Consider the following 15,092-nt stretch of genomic DNA (forward strand, 5'->3'; position numbering starts at 1 on the left):
AGTTATTTTATATGAATTTCAAATTTTAAGTTATGTATATGAATTTGAATATGAAAATGTGCGTTTGAATTTCACGTTGAATTTGAATATGAATTTGAACATGAATTTGAGTTTGAATTTGAATATGGTTTGATGTATATGAATAGAAATTTGAACGTGAATTTGAGTTTGAATTTGAATATATGGTTGTATGTATATGAATATGAAGTTGAAGTTATGTGCATATATGAATTTGGTTTGGATATGAAATGAACTAAATTAAATAAAAAATTTGCTTTGATTTTTGTCCAGACAATCCACCCAGGTCGCACATCAGCATATAAAACGATCCCCACATATCGTTCACAGATGAATCTGGCCTTAACGACCTCGGCAGATCGCTGGTCTATAGACCCAAACGATCTGATGGGGTCATTTAGGTCTAAAGGGAAGCGGGCTGAAGAGGTCGTTTAGAGTGATTCTGAGCAGTCTGACGAGATCGTTTTAAACACTTCTCTGCAACCTCACTGGGTCGTTTGGACCAAAATCCAATCAAAACTGATTTTTTGATCCCTTTCTTCAAATTCATATTCATATTCATATACATCAAACCATATTCAAATTCATATTCATATACGTCAAACCATATTAAAACTCACGTTCAAATTCATATTTAAATTCAACGTGAAATTCAAACGCATATATATTCAAATTCAAATTCAACGTGAAATTCATATTCAAACGTGAAATTCAAATTCAACGTGAAATTTATATTCAAATTCATAAACAAACCCTAATCTATCTACAAAACCCTATTGGTTAGTGAGTTCAGGGTTCAACAATATTTGGTTAGGAACAGCCACAAGCAACATTCGTTACACTCACTACTTGTCAAAAATGAGTTGGTATCAACTTTTGTATACTGATAAGAGCCCAAAATTGTAGTTTTAACCCCTTAATAATATTACATTTAGACCAATTATGTTTATAATAAATAAGAGTTAGTATTGTTTACGTACTTTTGTGTATTTAAGGTCTTGGAGTCAACTATGTGAAGAAATATGTCACTTTTGCAAGAAAAATGAGCAAAAGTTGGTTGCTAAGAAGTTATATAGTTAAAACCCAAGTTTCAAGGAGAAAAATCCTTTTTAAAGCCTAGTCAAAGTTGAAAAGTCAAAGTCAACGCGGGCAGAAATAGAGCATAAAAGTCAACAGAACTTCCACAGGCTGTATCTTTAGACTTAGCCCTCAGAATTAGGCCTATTATATGTCAAAATGACCGGCTCAGAAAGATTTTTCTAATAGTCTAGTCCATGATCCAATCGATAGAGTAAAATTAGACGAAAAGGTTGTTGCAGTAATTTCCAGCAGAGAAACCCTTTTTGAACTTAAGTAATTAGGTTTTGTGTTTGATTTAGTGGACCAAAATATAGCTCCAAAGCCCATGCACGAAATTGTAAACATAGCCCTCTCCTATATAAAGAGGACTAAGGCAAAACTCTAACGTTCTTCTACCTTTTCTCTTTAGTTTTACCTAGTTTATGTTTTATTAGCCTAGCCACCATTAATACAATTCAAGTTATTTTCAATACAAGTATTCCTTTAATTATGTCTTCTTCTTCTTATTATTTATTCCATGATAGTCTAATGAACCATAGCTAAACCTCCATTAGAGTAGTTTGATTGAAGCTTTGATGAACACTTGATGTGTTAGCATAGAATAGTTGTATTAAGGAGCTTCAAGTCTATGGTTTTCTATTTAGCAATAAGTAAAATAAACCTAGACTAGATGGTAGTTCATTCACCATGAGAATGGGTTTCAACTTCCTCTCATGCTAATTATTAGTTGGCTAGAGATACCATGAATAATTAGGGATAAAATGACCTAATCTTTATGTTGAACCTTGTCTGAAAATATAAAGATTAGGGTTGCAACAAACTCTATACTAGCATGTTAAGGATTAATCAAGGTGGATTTCAAATCTCCTTAATTCCTTCTTTATATTCACATCTTAATATTTAACTGTCCTAGTTTAATTTAAAATATATTCAATATTAGTTTTCACCATATTAGTTATATTTAGAATCATTACTCTAATGCTATTTAATTGTTAATCATGAGTGGAATTAGTATTATCTAAGCAATTAGGAGTGGAACGAATTCTTACTCTAGTTTTGTTACATGATAATTGAGAGTAGAATTTTGATATAAAAAGACATGCAAATTATAGTTTACTTCTTCCTAGTATAATTAGCTAAGTAGGAGTAAAGAGCAATTTTCATTCTATCAAATGGCGCCGCTGCCATCTTAGTTGTCTTTAGAATTAAATTCCCTTAGTTTTTTCAATTCTACAAATAACCCAATTCACCCACCCACCCTATTGTTCTAAAGTGTTTGTGTTTCTGACTATGTTTTCTGCTTCCTGAAAACAGGATTTTGCTCCTGGCCTCATGGGAAATCCACTGGAAAATTTTGAAGTTGTACACTCAGAGCGCACACGCACCATATTTACACTATATCTGAGCGAGCACGCGCCTGCCTTCTAGTAAAGCTTAATTGTTTTGTGTTTTATTTCCAGTTTTAAGGCCCAGCCCGTTAAGAAATCGCACGCAAGGCTGTTTCTTAAATAATTAACAGAGCGCGCACGCGCCCTTGTTACTTTATAATTGAACGCGCCTGTACCCCTTTGAAGAAATCCCAATATACACAGGTTAGTTACAGGTCATCTTTTTGTTGTAAATAATTGTTGATTCAGTGTTCCAAGCTTCCACAGGACATTGATGTTCGTATTAAAGATGTTATTCATAAGCGTAGCAAGGAGGCATTCAGGTTCTCCTCCTTTCACTCCTCGTTTCTTCTGTCAGAGGAGTTTAATTCTAGTATATCAGGTTTTTGTTTGATTACTGTTCATGTTTCTTTCATATTGGACTTAGCCTTGCATGAGATTAAGGTCTGGTAAGAGAAAACCATCTAACGTTATCTATCGTAAACGTCAACGCGCACGCCTATCTAGAATATCACACACTACACCTGCATCAATGTCTGAAGAAGTAGAGACTCCTCTCTCTGATTTTTACAAATCCCTAAATAATGGCCCTAATCATGCATTGTTCTTGCAGACCCAGTGGGGGATTTTTGAATTCCCCCGAATATTTTTAATTTGTTACCCGTTTTTCATAGTTTAGACCACGAAAAAGCCTTATCAGCATATGCATGGGATAGAACAAGTTATCACTACATTCCATCATCCTAACGTAGGTTCTGAACAAATTAAACTGAGGGTGTGTTTCCTTTCACCCTAGCCGATAAGGCGACATCTTGGTTAACTACCTTAACGCCTAATTCCGTGGACTCCTGGGCCAAACTTGTTCAATTGTTCATGGAACAGTTTTACCCACCACTGAAGACAGATGAAATTATTCAAAAGATTCATTTCTTCCACCAAAACCCTCATGAATCCTTTTCAGAGGCCTGGAACCGGTACACTAATCTTCTTATAGAGTGTCCACATCATAACCTTACGAAAGACACGCTTGTTCGTGCCATTTTCAAGGGGTTTTCACATCATCATAAGGAGCTTCTTGATATAATGAATGGGGGTAGTTTCCTTAGTAAAGGAGCCTCAGAGGCTTATAGGCTTTTAGAAGATCAATCCAAGCGTAATAATAATTTGGGGGTAACGACATCCCCAGCTCCGCTACTTCTTCTTCCACAGCTAAGGCTGCCAGTATGTTTGAGGTTAAACCTAATCCCGAGCTTAGAACTCTAATTGAATCCCTCAAAAAGAAGGTAGAAGCCATTTCTGTTCACCTTAAGCCTACTCCTGTCATGAACATCAACTCTCTTCCATGTAATTTCTGTTTTAATCTTGAGCATACTGACTCCTATTGTCCTTCTGTCTATGAACAACCACCCGCACAGCCAAACAATATTTGCTCTTTAAATAGCCTTCCTAATACACCTTGGAGACAACCCTAACTTTAGTTGGCGAAATAATCAACCAGTTATACCTCTGGGGTTTAAAAATCAAAATGTTAGGCCAGCAAACAACTTCAACCCAGCTCCACCAAGACAAGTACAAGGACCAAGTAATTATAATAATTATAATAATAATAATAGAGGTATCGTCCTAGTTAATAACAACTATCACAACCCACCCGTTAATAATCAACGTGAGATAGTTCCTGTCACACCACCTGTGGCCACTACACCTTCACAATCAAATCATTTCGATGCCTACATGCAAGATCAACAATAGATTCTACAATCCATTCAACAATCTATACATACAATAGTTAACCCAAGAGAAAGCCCAACCAAAAAGTGTGTTTCCAAGTCAAGCTATACCTAATCCTAAAATGCCAAACACAACCTTTGAAGTAATCGGTAATACTAGTAATGAAAATTTAAACGTAAGTGAGTTAAATGTCATCACCACTCTCCGTTATGGTAAAGTGGTTGATAACGCCGTAACTATGCCCGTTGATACACCACCAGTGGTCATTACAAATGAAACTTTACTAGATACCAAAATAGAAACTGAAGATCCTACCTCTGTAGAGGTACTAGTTAAACCAGTTACAACTTAAAAGGAAAGCGGCCAAGGATAAAAATCCTATTGACCCATATGGTAAATATAGAGATAAACTACCATTTCCCCAGAGACTAGCTATATTAAAAAAGGATACAAATTTTGATGAGATTAGAGAAGTTTTTAAAAATCTAGCGATAAACCTACCTTTTCTTGAAGTTATTAAAAAATTACCACAACATGCTAAGTTTCTAAAAGAGTTGTGCACTACTAGGTGGAAAACAAACATTCCAAAAGACTCCTTTTTAACTGAACAGTTTCTCACTCTATCTAAACATAATGGAATCGTTAAGTACAAGGACCTTAGTCGTCCTACTGTACAATGCATCTTAGGGGATACCCACATGACAACTGCTTTATTAGACCTGGGGGCGAGTGTTAACTTACTCCTTTATTATCTATATAAACAAATAGGTCAACAACAGATCCAACCAACTAAAATGATGTTGCAATTAGCTGATCGTTCTATTAAGTATCCTAAGGGTGTTGTTGAAAATGTGCTTGTTAAAGTTCAAGATTTTTACTACCCAGCCGACTTCATTATCCTCGACACAGAAGTCGCTAACGACTTTGTTTCTATCATCTTAGGGCATCCCTTCTTGGCAACCACCAACGCGCTCATAAACTGCCGCGATGGTTCAATGTCCATGTCCTTTGGACACTTTTCTGTTGAGGTGAATGTTTTCAAAATAATGCAACAGTTACCCGATACGACTATCGATGGAGAAGTTAGCATGATAGAGAATTTAGCTCAAGATTATTTCAACAACACGTTTCCAGAGAATCAAGTGCACCAATTCATTTCCTTTGGAAGTTTTGACTTCGACAATGACTCCTAAGTAAAGGAAGTCAACGCCCTTTTCGAGTCTACTCCTATCTTAGATCCTTCTGTAGCTCCATCTTCTGAGTTTGAAGACCTCTTACCTAAACAAGTCTTTACTACTCAAGATGAAGACCCTCCGGAAGCCTTTCTACCTATTCCTCCCACCCCTATACTTAAACCTCTTCCTGCTGAGTTGAAATATATCCAACTTGATCCAGATGGTAGTCATCGGGTGATCATATCTTCTCAGTTGTCTGCTGATGAAGAGGCACATTTGATTATTTGATTAGGGTGATTAGGGAATATCGTTTCGCGATCGGTTAGTCCCTAGACGACATTAAGGGGATTGACCCTAGCGTATGCACACATCACATACATTTGGAGGATAATGTGAAGACTTCACGTGAACCTCAGCATTGTTTGAAACATGCCATGAAAGAGGTGGTCAGGGAAGAAGTCTTACGGTTACTCGATGCGGGTATCATATATCCCATCTCTGATAGCGAATGAGTAAGCCCCAATCACGTTGTTCCTAAGAAATTGGCTGTTACCATTGTGCGTAATGCTGATGGTGCATTACGCACAATGGTCAATCCCTAATTTCTTTTAATGTTTCAAAAGCCGGTTTTCAACATAATTGAAATCAAATATGGCATTTTTTAAAAGCAGATTAGTTAAAGGCCTAGCTAATTTTGAAAAATCCTTGATAAAATGCCTATAGAAACCTGCATGGCCTAAAAGGGCTCTAATATCACGAATAGTCCGTGGTATAGGTAGAGACACTATTTTATCTAATTTGGACTTATCTACTTCTATGCCATCACTAGATACAATATGACCTAGAACTATTCCTCTTTTAACCATAAAATGATATTTTTCCCAATTTAAAACCAGATTCTTTTCCTCACACTGTGTCAACACCTTAGAAAGGTTAAACAAGCAGTCACTGAAAGAGTTTCTATAAATAGAAAAATCATCCATGAAAACTTCCATAAAGCACTCCACCATGTCACTAAAGATATGAAGCATACACCGTTGGAAGGTACCAGGAGCATTACAAAAGCCAAAAGGCATCCGTTTATAGGCATATGTTCCAAAAGGACATGTGAAGGTAGTCTTGTCTTGGTCGTCAAGATCGATAATGATCTAAAAATAGCCAGAGTAGCCATCTAAAAAACAGTAATAAGCATGACCAGCTAGACGTTCGAGCATCTGATCTATAAAAGGTAAAGGAAAGTGATCCTTTCGTGTCATAGCGTTTAGGTATTTGTAGTCAATACAGATCCTCAATTTCATAGGAACTCGTATGGAAACATATTCACCAGTAGCATTACGCATAGTGGTATCACCCAATTTCTTAGGAACTACGTGAATGGGGTTTACCCATTCGCTATTGAAGATGGGATATATGATACCCGCATCGAGTAACCATAAAACTTCTTCTCTGACCACCTCTTTCATGGCAGGGTTTAAGCAATGTTGAGGTTCGCGTAAAGTCTTCGCATTATCCTCCAAATGTATGTGATGTGTGCATACACTAGGGTCAATCCCATTAATGTCGTCTAGGGACCAACCGATCGCAGAACGATGTTTCCTAATCACCTTAATCAAATGTGCCTCTTTGTCAACAGATAACTGAGAAGATATGATCACCGGATGACTACCATCCGGATCAAGTTGGATATATTTCAACTCAGCAAGAAGAGGTTTAAGCATAGGGGTGGGAGGAATGGGTAAGAAGGCTTCCGAAGGGTCATCCTCTTGAGTAGTAAAGACTTGTTTAGTTAAGAGGTCTTCAAACTCAGAAGATGGAGCTATAAAAGGATCTAAGATAGGAGTAGACTCAAAAAGGGCGTTGACTTCCTCTACGTAGGAGTCATCGTTAAAGTTGGAACTTCCGAAGGAAAAGAATTTATGCATTTGATTCTCCAGAAACATGTTGTTGAAATAATCTTGAGCTAAGCTCTCGATCATGCTAACTTCTCCATCAATAGTCGTATCGGGTAACTGTTGCATTATTTTGAAAACATTTACCTCAACAGAAAGGTTTCCAAAGGACATGGACATCGAACCATCGCGACAGTTTATGAGCGCGTTGGCAGTTGCCAAGAAAAGACGCCCTAAAATGATAAGAACAGAGTCGCTAGCGACTTTTGTGTTGAGGATAATGAAATCGGTTGGGTAGTAAAAATCTTGAACTTTACCCAGCACATTTTCAACAACACCCTTAGGATACTTAATATAATGGTCAGCCAATTCCAATGTCATTTTAGTTGGTTGCATCTCTTGTAGACCTATTTGTTTATATAGATAATAAGGGAGTAAGTTAACACTCGCCCCCATGTCTAATAGAGCAGTTATCGTATGGGTATCCCATAAGGTGCATTGTACAGTAGGACGACCAGGGTTCTTGAACTTAATGATTCCATTATTTTCAGATAGAGTGGGAAATTGTTAACTTAAAAAAGGCATCTTTTGGAATGTTTGTTTTCCGTCTAGTAGTGCACAACTCTTTTAGAAACTTAGCATGTTGTGGTAATTTTTTAATAGCTTCAAGAAAAAGTAGGTTTATCGTTAGATTTTTAAAAACTTTCCAAATCTCATCAAAATTTGTATCCTTTTTTAACATGGCTAGTCTCTGGGGAAACAGTGGTTTCTCTCTAAATTTAGCATATGGGTCAATAGGATTTTTAACCTTGGAATTTTTTTTCTTGGGTTACGGTTTAACTAGTACCTCTACAGGGGTAGAATCTTCAGTTTTTATTTCAGTATCTAGTAAATTGTCATTGATAATGACCACTGGTGTTGTATCAATGGGCCTAGTGATGGCGTTATCAACCACTGTGCCAGAACGAAGAGTGATGATGGCATTTAACTCACCTACGTTTAAATTTGAAATACTAGTATTATCGGTTACTTCAAAGGCTGTGTTCGGCATTTTAGGATTAGGTATAGCTTGACCTAGAAACACACCTTTTGGTTGGGCTTTATCTTGGGTTAACTGTTGTATGGATTGTCAAATCTGTTGTTAAGCTTGTACGTAGGCATCGAAACGATCCAGTTGTGAAGGTGTAGTAACCACAAGTGGTGTGACAGGAACTATCTCGCGTTGATTATTAATGGGTAGGTTGTGATAGTTGTGATTAACTGGAACGATACCTCTATTATTATTATTATTATAATTATTATAATTACCTGGTCCTTGTACTTGTCTTAGTGGAGCTGGGTTATAGTTATTTGCTGGCATAACATTTTGACTATTAAACCCTGGAGGTTTAACTAGTTGATTATTTCGCCAACTGAAGTTGAGGTTTTGTCTCCAAGGTGCATTATGAAGGCTATTTATGGAGCAAACATTGTCCGGCTATGCGGGAGGTTGTTCATAAGCGAGAGGACAAAAGGAGTCGGTATGCTCAAGACTAAAACAGAAATTACATGGAAGAGAGTTGATGTTCATGACAGTAGTAGGTGTATGTTGAATAGAAATGACTTCTACCTTTTTTATGAGGGATTCGATTAGAGTTCTAAGCTCAGGATCAGGTTTAACCTTAAACATACTAGCAGCCTTGGCTGTGGAAGAAAAAGTAGATTAGCGGGGAATGTCAATATTGCCCCCCCCCCCCCAGTTATTATTACGCTTGGATTGATCTTCTAAAAACCTATAAGCCTCTGAGGCTCCTTTACTAAGGAAACTACCCCCATTCATTATACCAAGAACCTCCTTATGATGATGTGAAAGCCCCTTGAAAAAGGCATGTCTTTTGCAAGGTTATGATGTGGTCACTCTTTAAGAATATCAGTGTACCGGTCCCAGGCCTCTGAAAAGGATTCATGAGGGTTCTGGCGGAAGAAATGGATCTTTTGAATCATTTCATTTGTCTTCAATGGTGTGTAAAACTATTCCATGAACAATTGAACAAGTTTGGCCCATGAGTCTACGTAATTAGGCGTTTGGGCAGTTAACCAAGACGCCGCCTTATCGGCTAGGGTGAAAGGAAACACCCACAGTTTAATTTGTTCATAACCTACGTTAGGATGATGGAATATAGTGAGAACTAATTCTATCTTATGCATATGCTGATAAGGCTTTTCGTGGTCTAAACCATGAAACACGGGTAACAAATTAAAAATATTCAGAGGAATTCGAAAATCCTCCACTAGGTCTGCAAGAACGATGCATGACTTAGGGCCATCGTTTAGGGCTTTGTAAAAATCAGAAAGCAGAGTCTCTCATTCTTCAGCCATTGATGCAGGTGTACTGTGTGATATTCTAGATAGGCGTGTCCATTGACGTTTGGGATAGATAATGTTAGATGGTTTTCTCTTATCAGACCTTATTCTCATGCAAGGCTAAGTCCAATATGAAAGAAACGCAACAACTGTCAAACAACAACCTGATATGCTAGAATTAAACTCCTCTGACAAAAGAGATGAGGAGTGAAAGAAGGAGAATCTGAGTGCCTCCTTGCTATGCTTATGAATAGCGTGTTTAATACGAACCTCATTGTCCTGTGGAAGCTTGGAACACTGAATCAATAATTATTTCCAATGAAAAGATGTTCTGTAACTAACCTTTGTATATCGGGCTTTCTTCAAAGGGGTGCAGGCACGCTTAAATATAAAGCAACAAGGGCGCGTGCGCGCTCTGTGAATTTTATTGAGAAACAGACTTTCACGCGGTTTCTTAATGGGTTGGGCCTGAAAATTAGACAGAAACACGAAATAAGCTTATTGGAAGGAAGGGCGCGTGCGCGCTCAGGTTTAGTGTAAATAAGGGCGCAGGCGCGCTCCGAGTACAACTTCGAAAAATTCCAGTAGACTTCTAGGAGCAAAATCCTGTTTTCAAGAAACAGAAAACACAGTTAGAACACAACACTTTCGAACAATAGGGTGGGTGGGTGAATTAGGTTATTTGTAGAATTGAAAAAACTAAGAGAATTAAATTCTAAAGTCAACTAAGATGGCAGTGGTGCCATTTGATAGACTTAAATTTAAAGCTCTTTACTATATCTTAACTAATTATGCTAGGAAGAAGTAAACTATAAATTATATGTCTTTTTGTATCAAAGTTTTTACTTTCAATTATCATGCAATAAACTAGAGTAAGAATTCGTTCCACTTCTAGTTGCTTAGAAAATACTAATTCAATTCGTGATTAACAATAAAACAATACGAGAGTAATGGTTCTAATTATAACTAATATTGAATATATTCTAAATTGAACTATGACAATTAAATAATAAGATATGAATATGAAGAAGGAATTAGGGAGATTTGAAATCCACATTGATTAATCCCTAACATGCTAGTATAGAGTTTGTTGCAACCCTAATCTTTATGTTTTCACACAAGGTTCAACATAAAGGTTAGGCATTTTTATCCCTAATTATTCATGGTATCTCTAGCCAATTAATAATTAGCATGAGAGGAAGTTGAAACCCATTCTCATAGTGAATGAACTATCCACTAGTCTAGGTTAATTTTACTTATTTCTGAATAGAAAACCCTAGAGTTGAAGCTCTTTAATACAACTATTTTATACTAACACATCAAGTCTTCATCAAAACTTCAATCAAACCCCTCTAATGGAGGTTTAGCTATAGTTCATTAGACTATCATAGAATAAATCATAAGAAGAAGAAGACATAATTAAAGTAGTACTTGATTAAAAATAACTTGAATTGTATTAATGGTGGCTAAGCTAATAAAACATAAACTAGGTTAAACTAAAGAGAAAAGGTAAGAGATATTTAGAGTTTTGCCTTAGTCCTCTTTATATATGAGAGGGCTAGGTTTACAATTTCGTGCATGGCTTTAAAGCTATGTTTTGGGCCACTAAATCAAATCCAAAACCTAATTACTTAAGTCCAAAAAAGGTTTATCTACTGGAAATTACTGCAACACCCTTTTCATTCACCTTTACTCCTCTGATTGGATCAAGGCTAGGACCTTTAGAAATCTCTTTCCGAGCCGGTCATTTTGACATATAATATCCCCAATTCCAAGGTATGAGTCCAAAGATACGGCCTGTAGAAGTTCTGTTGACTTTTATGCTCTATTTCTGCCCGCGTTGACTTTGACTTTTCATCTTTGACTGAGCTTTAAAAAGGCTTTTTCTTCTTGAAACTTGGGCTTTAACCATATAACTTTTTAGCAACCAATCTTTGCTCCTTTCTCTTGCAAAAGTGTCATATTTCTTCACATAATTGACTCCAAGACTTGAAATATACAAAAGTACGTAAACAGTACTAACTTTTATTTATTATAAACATAATTGGTATATATGTAATATTATTAAAGGGTCAAAACTACATTTTTGGGTTCTTATCACATACAATCTATAGAAAAACAAGATTGAGCATGCCAAACAAAACATCTAGTCTATGTAGATCGGATCTTGAAGCAGAGTCTGTTCAACAGTTAGGGAGTGTAACTCATGGTAATGTTTGAGGCATTGGCCATTTACTTGAAATTTGTTGTTATCTTGTGGATTAAGCAAAGAGATTGCCCTATAATCGGTCATAGCTGACATAATGAAAAGACCAGACCATCGTGTTTTCAATTTACCAGGAAAAATGTGTAATCTAGAGTTGTAAAGTAAAAATTTTTGGCCAATTTTGAAATCTTTACGCAAAATGTGCTTGTCGTGCACTCTATTCATATTAGCTTTGTTGGATTTCGAGAGATCATATGCATCACTCCGAATCTCCTCAAGCTCATTTAATTGCAGTTTTCACTTCTTGCCTGCCGCGTTGATATTGTAATTTAGGCTTTTGATGGCCCATAGAGCACGATGCTCAAGTTCAACCGGCAGATGACAAAGTTTTCCAAAAACAATGCGGTAAGAAGACATCCCTATAGGTGTCTTAAAGGCCGTTCGGTATGCCCACAAGGCATCCGATAAGCAGAGAGACCAGTTTTTCCTTAAGGGATTGACAGTTTTCTCTAGAATGGACTTTATCTCTGTGTTGGAGACTTCCACTTGGCCACTCCTCTGTGGGTGATACGAAGTAGCAACTTTGTGAGTAACTCCATATTTCTTCATTAAAAACCCAAAAAAATTATTACAAAAATGTGTACCCCCATCACTGATGATAGCTTTGGGGACACCAAAATGAGAGAAAATGTTTTCTTTTACAAATTTCACGACAGTCTTATGGTCATTTGAGCAACATGTGAGTGCCTCAATCCATTTGGACACATAGTCCACTGCGACTAGAATGTAGAGAAAACCTTGAGAAATAAGAAAGGGTCCCATAAAAGCAATGCCCCAAACAACAAAAATGTCCACAATTAAAATGGAATTTAGGGGCATCATATTGCGTTGGGTAATGCGACCCAGGTGCTGACAACGAATGCAAGCTTTGTAATGTTCGTTAGCATTGCGAAAAAGAGTAGGCCAGTAAAAACCACATTGTAAAACCTTGGCCACAATTTTCTTCCCACTTAAATGATCATCGCAAGATTGTTCATGGGAAAAAGATAACATGTCGTTACATTTTGATCTAAAATGAGATACAATTCAACTCTCAATGCGAAGTGCTAGATTTGAAGTGTGTTTTTGTAAAGCATTGGGACAAGTCCTTGATGTATAAGGTCAATGCAACATATCAGCTATTATAGTGGAGGACAAGTCAGAGCGACCTACTTATTTTTGTTATTGGTGTACTTTAATTCTTATATTGATATAATATCATTTGTAGACTGAGTATGCTGTTGTACCGCAGATGCCATTTTAACTCCATTTTAGATGAATGATTAACAAACCAAATGACTCAACTTTGGAGGTTATATATGTCCTAATCTTCCAATTCAATACATACGGTTGTTTATTACCTATTTACCTAAGATTTGGATACTTATTTCAGTGAATAATGTTACATAGATGCTTTTGATGTACTAATTTTTTATCTTTCTCGTTTGCAACGTGCATTTGCTAGGATGAGAGGCTCAAATTACGTGTGATTTGGAGCTATACTTAAAAGTTTATTGCTTACGTATATTTGAAAATCAAATATAATTGGAGTTCCCTTCTAGTCTAATTTTAAAGAGCTGTCGTGTATGCTCAGGCATGATGTGAATTGTAAGTATGCTCAGCAATTATATTTACACTCTTCGGTGAGTTTTGTTTGGCATCACGTGTATCTTGCAAAGAATGTTTAACATACCAGCTGATACCTCTATTTTATCGATTAAAAGAAAAAAGAATGTAAAAGCTACCTGAACAAGAATGTGAATCGCCATACAATGCGATTGATCAGCCTGCAAATGAACTAACTCAAAAGCATGGAAATAATTTACAAAGTCAATAAAACTCTTGCCATGTGATAATATAGAACATTTTCACTTCCAATATGGCTTATTTTAAAAGGGAAATAAATAAATAATAATGATAATAAGAAGAACCAATGGCACCGCTTATTGTAAAGGTTAAAATATTCAATGAGCCAACCTTCCAAACCTATAGCAGTTATAGTGTAACTACCAATTCAAGAAGGTGTCCAGTGGCTTTCTTGTTAAGCTTTGGGAAAGGGGATTTAAGGGGTTTAGGGAATAGAAGTTCTAACTATCAAAAAACAACAACAAAAACAAACCCAATAAAAATAGAATCAACAGATGCCAAGTGTTGTTAAATTCACTAAGATAACTTATTGTCCCTAATGAATTTAAGTCTCAGAGTATAATAGCTCCTGTAACTTCTATGACTGATGAGGTAGGTAAATATTTGGAAGACACTCAAGTTTGCTAAGTTCAATATGTAATACAAAAAGGAAGAGTTGCAAAAAAATTTAACAAGCAAAACAGAATGTCTGAACTTACACTTTCAGTTGCATGCCTAAATCCTGAAGAAATGTGCAGTACATACGACTTGTGCAGATATGATCATAGTACAAAATATCCCGATATATCGCGATATTTGGGGATATCTATCCATATTTTAGAAAAAGATATTTAAATATCACGATATGTTTAGAGATATATACGACTGCAAATATCAGTTATATTTCAATAATATTTGCGATATTTATGATATTTAGGGATATTTTGTGATATTTTGCGATATTTTGTATATATAACAATTTTATTTAATATTTACCATTATATTTCAAATAAATATAAATAATTTATCATGATATATCAAGAAATATCCACAATATCTACGATATTTGTCGATATTTTGGATATATCCTCGATATTTGCATGTGGAACAATGTCAAATATTCCCAAAGAAGGGGATATATCCACGATACATATCTAGAAATTGAATATCGATAAATACCCATATCCTGATATTTTGTACTATGGATATGATTCTTTCTTCAAGTCAACGCCATCTCTTCTAGATGGCGAACATTCTTCAATGTCCCTTCCTAGAAAGATACCAATGACGACTTCCTTCTTGCTTGTCTTCAGAAAAGCTGTAAGATCCACTTTGAACCTACCTTTCCATGATGAGCACAATCCTCAGATAACAATCCAGCCATATGTAGGTTTTTCCTCAACTGTAAACATGACAAATAATATAGAACAAGCCCTTCTTTCCAAAGAAGTCTAGAGACAATGTTTCTTCTTTTGACATGACCAGAAGAATTCATTTAATATGACCAAACTGGTATTTCACACCATAGAACGGCATTTAGCTATGTTGTCAAAGACAGGGCATATGCCGCCAAGCTCGCAATTGTTAGTGAAAAGAA

At 36.2% G+C, this 15,092-nt stretch overlaps 1 pseudogene; it reads right to left on the bottom strand.

Annotated features, from left to right (window-relative positions):
* Window positions 1-10,155: 10,155 nt before the first annotated feature.
* On the bottom strand, window positions 10,156-12,439 carry LOC147514799 (uncharacterized; annotated as a pseudogene).
* Between the last annotated feature and the right edge of the window lie 2,653 nt (window positions 12,440-15,092).

Source organism: Coptis chinensis, chromosome 2 (genome assembly GCF_015680905.1).
Source record: "Coptis chinensis isolate HL-2020 chromosome 2, ASM1568090v1, whole genome shotgun sequence".
Lineage (NCBI taxonomy): Eukaryota > Viridiplantae > Streptophyta > Magnoliopsida > Ranunculales > Ranunculaceae > Coptis > Coptis chinensis.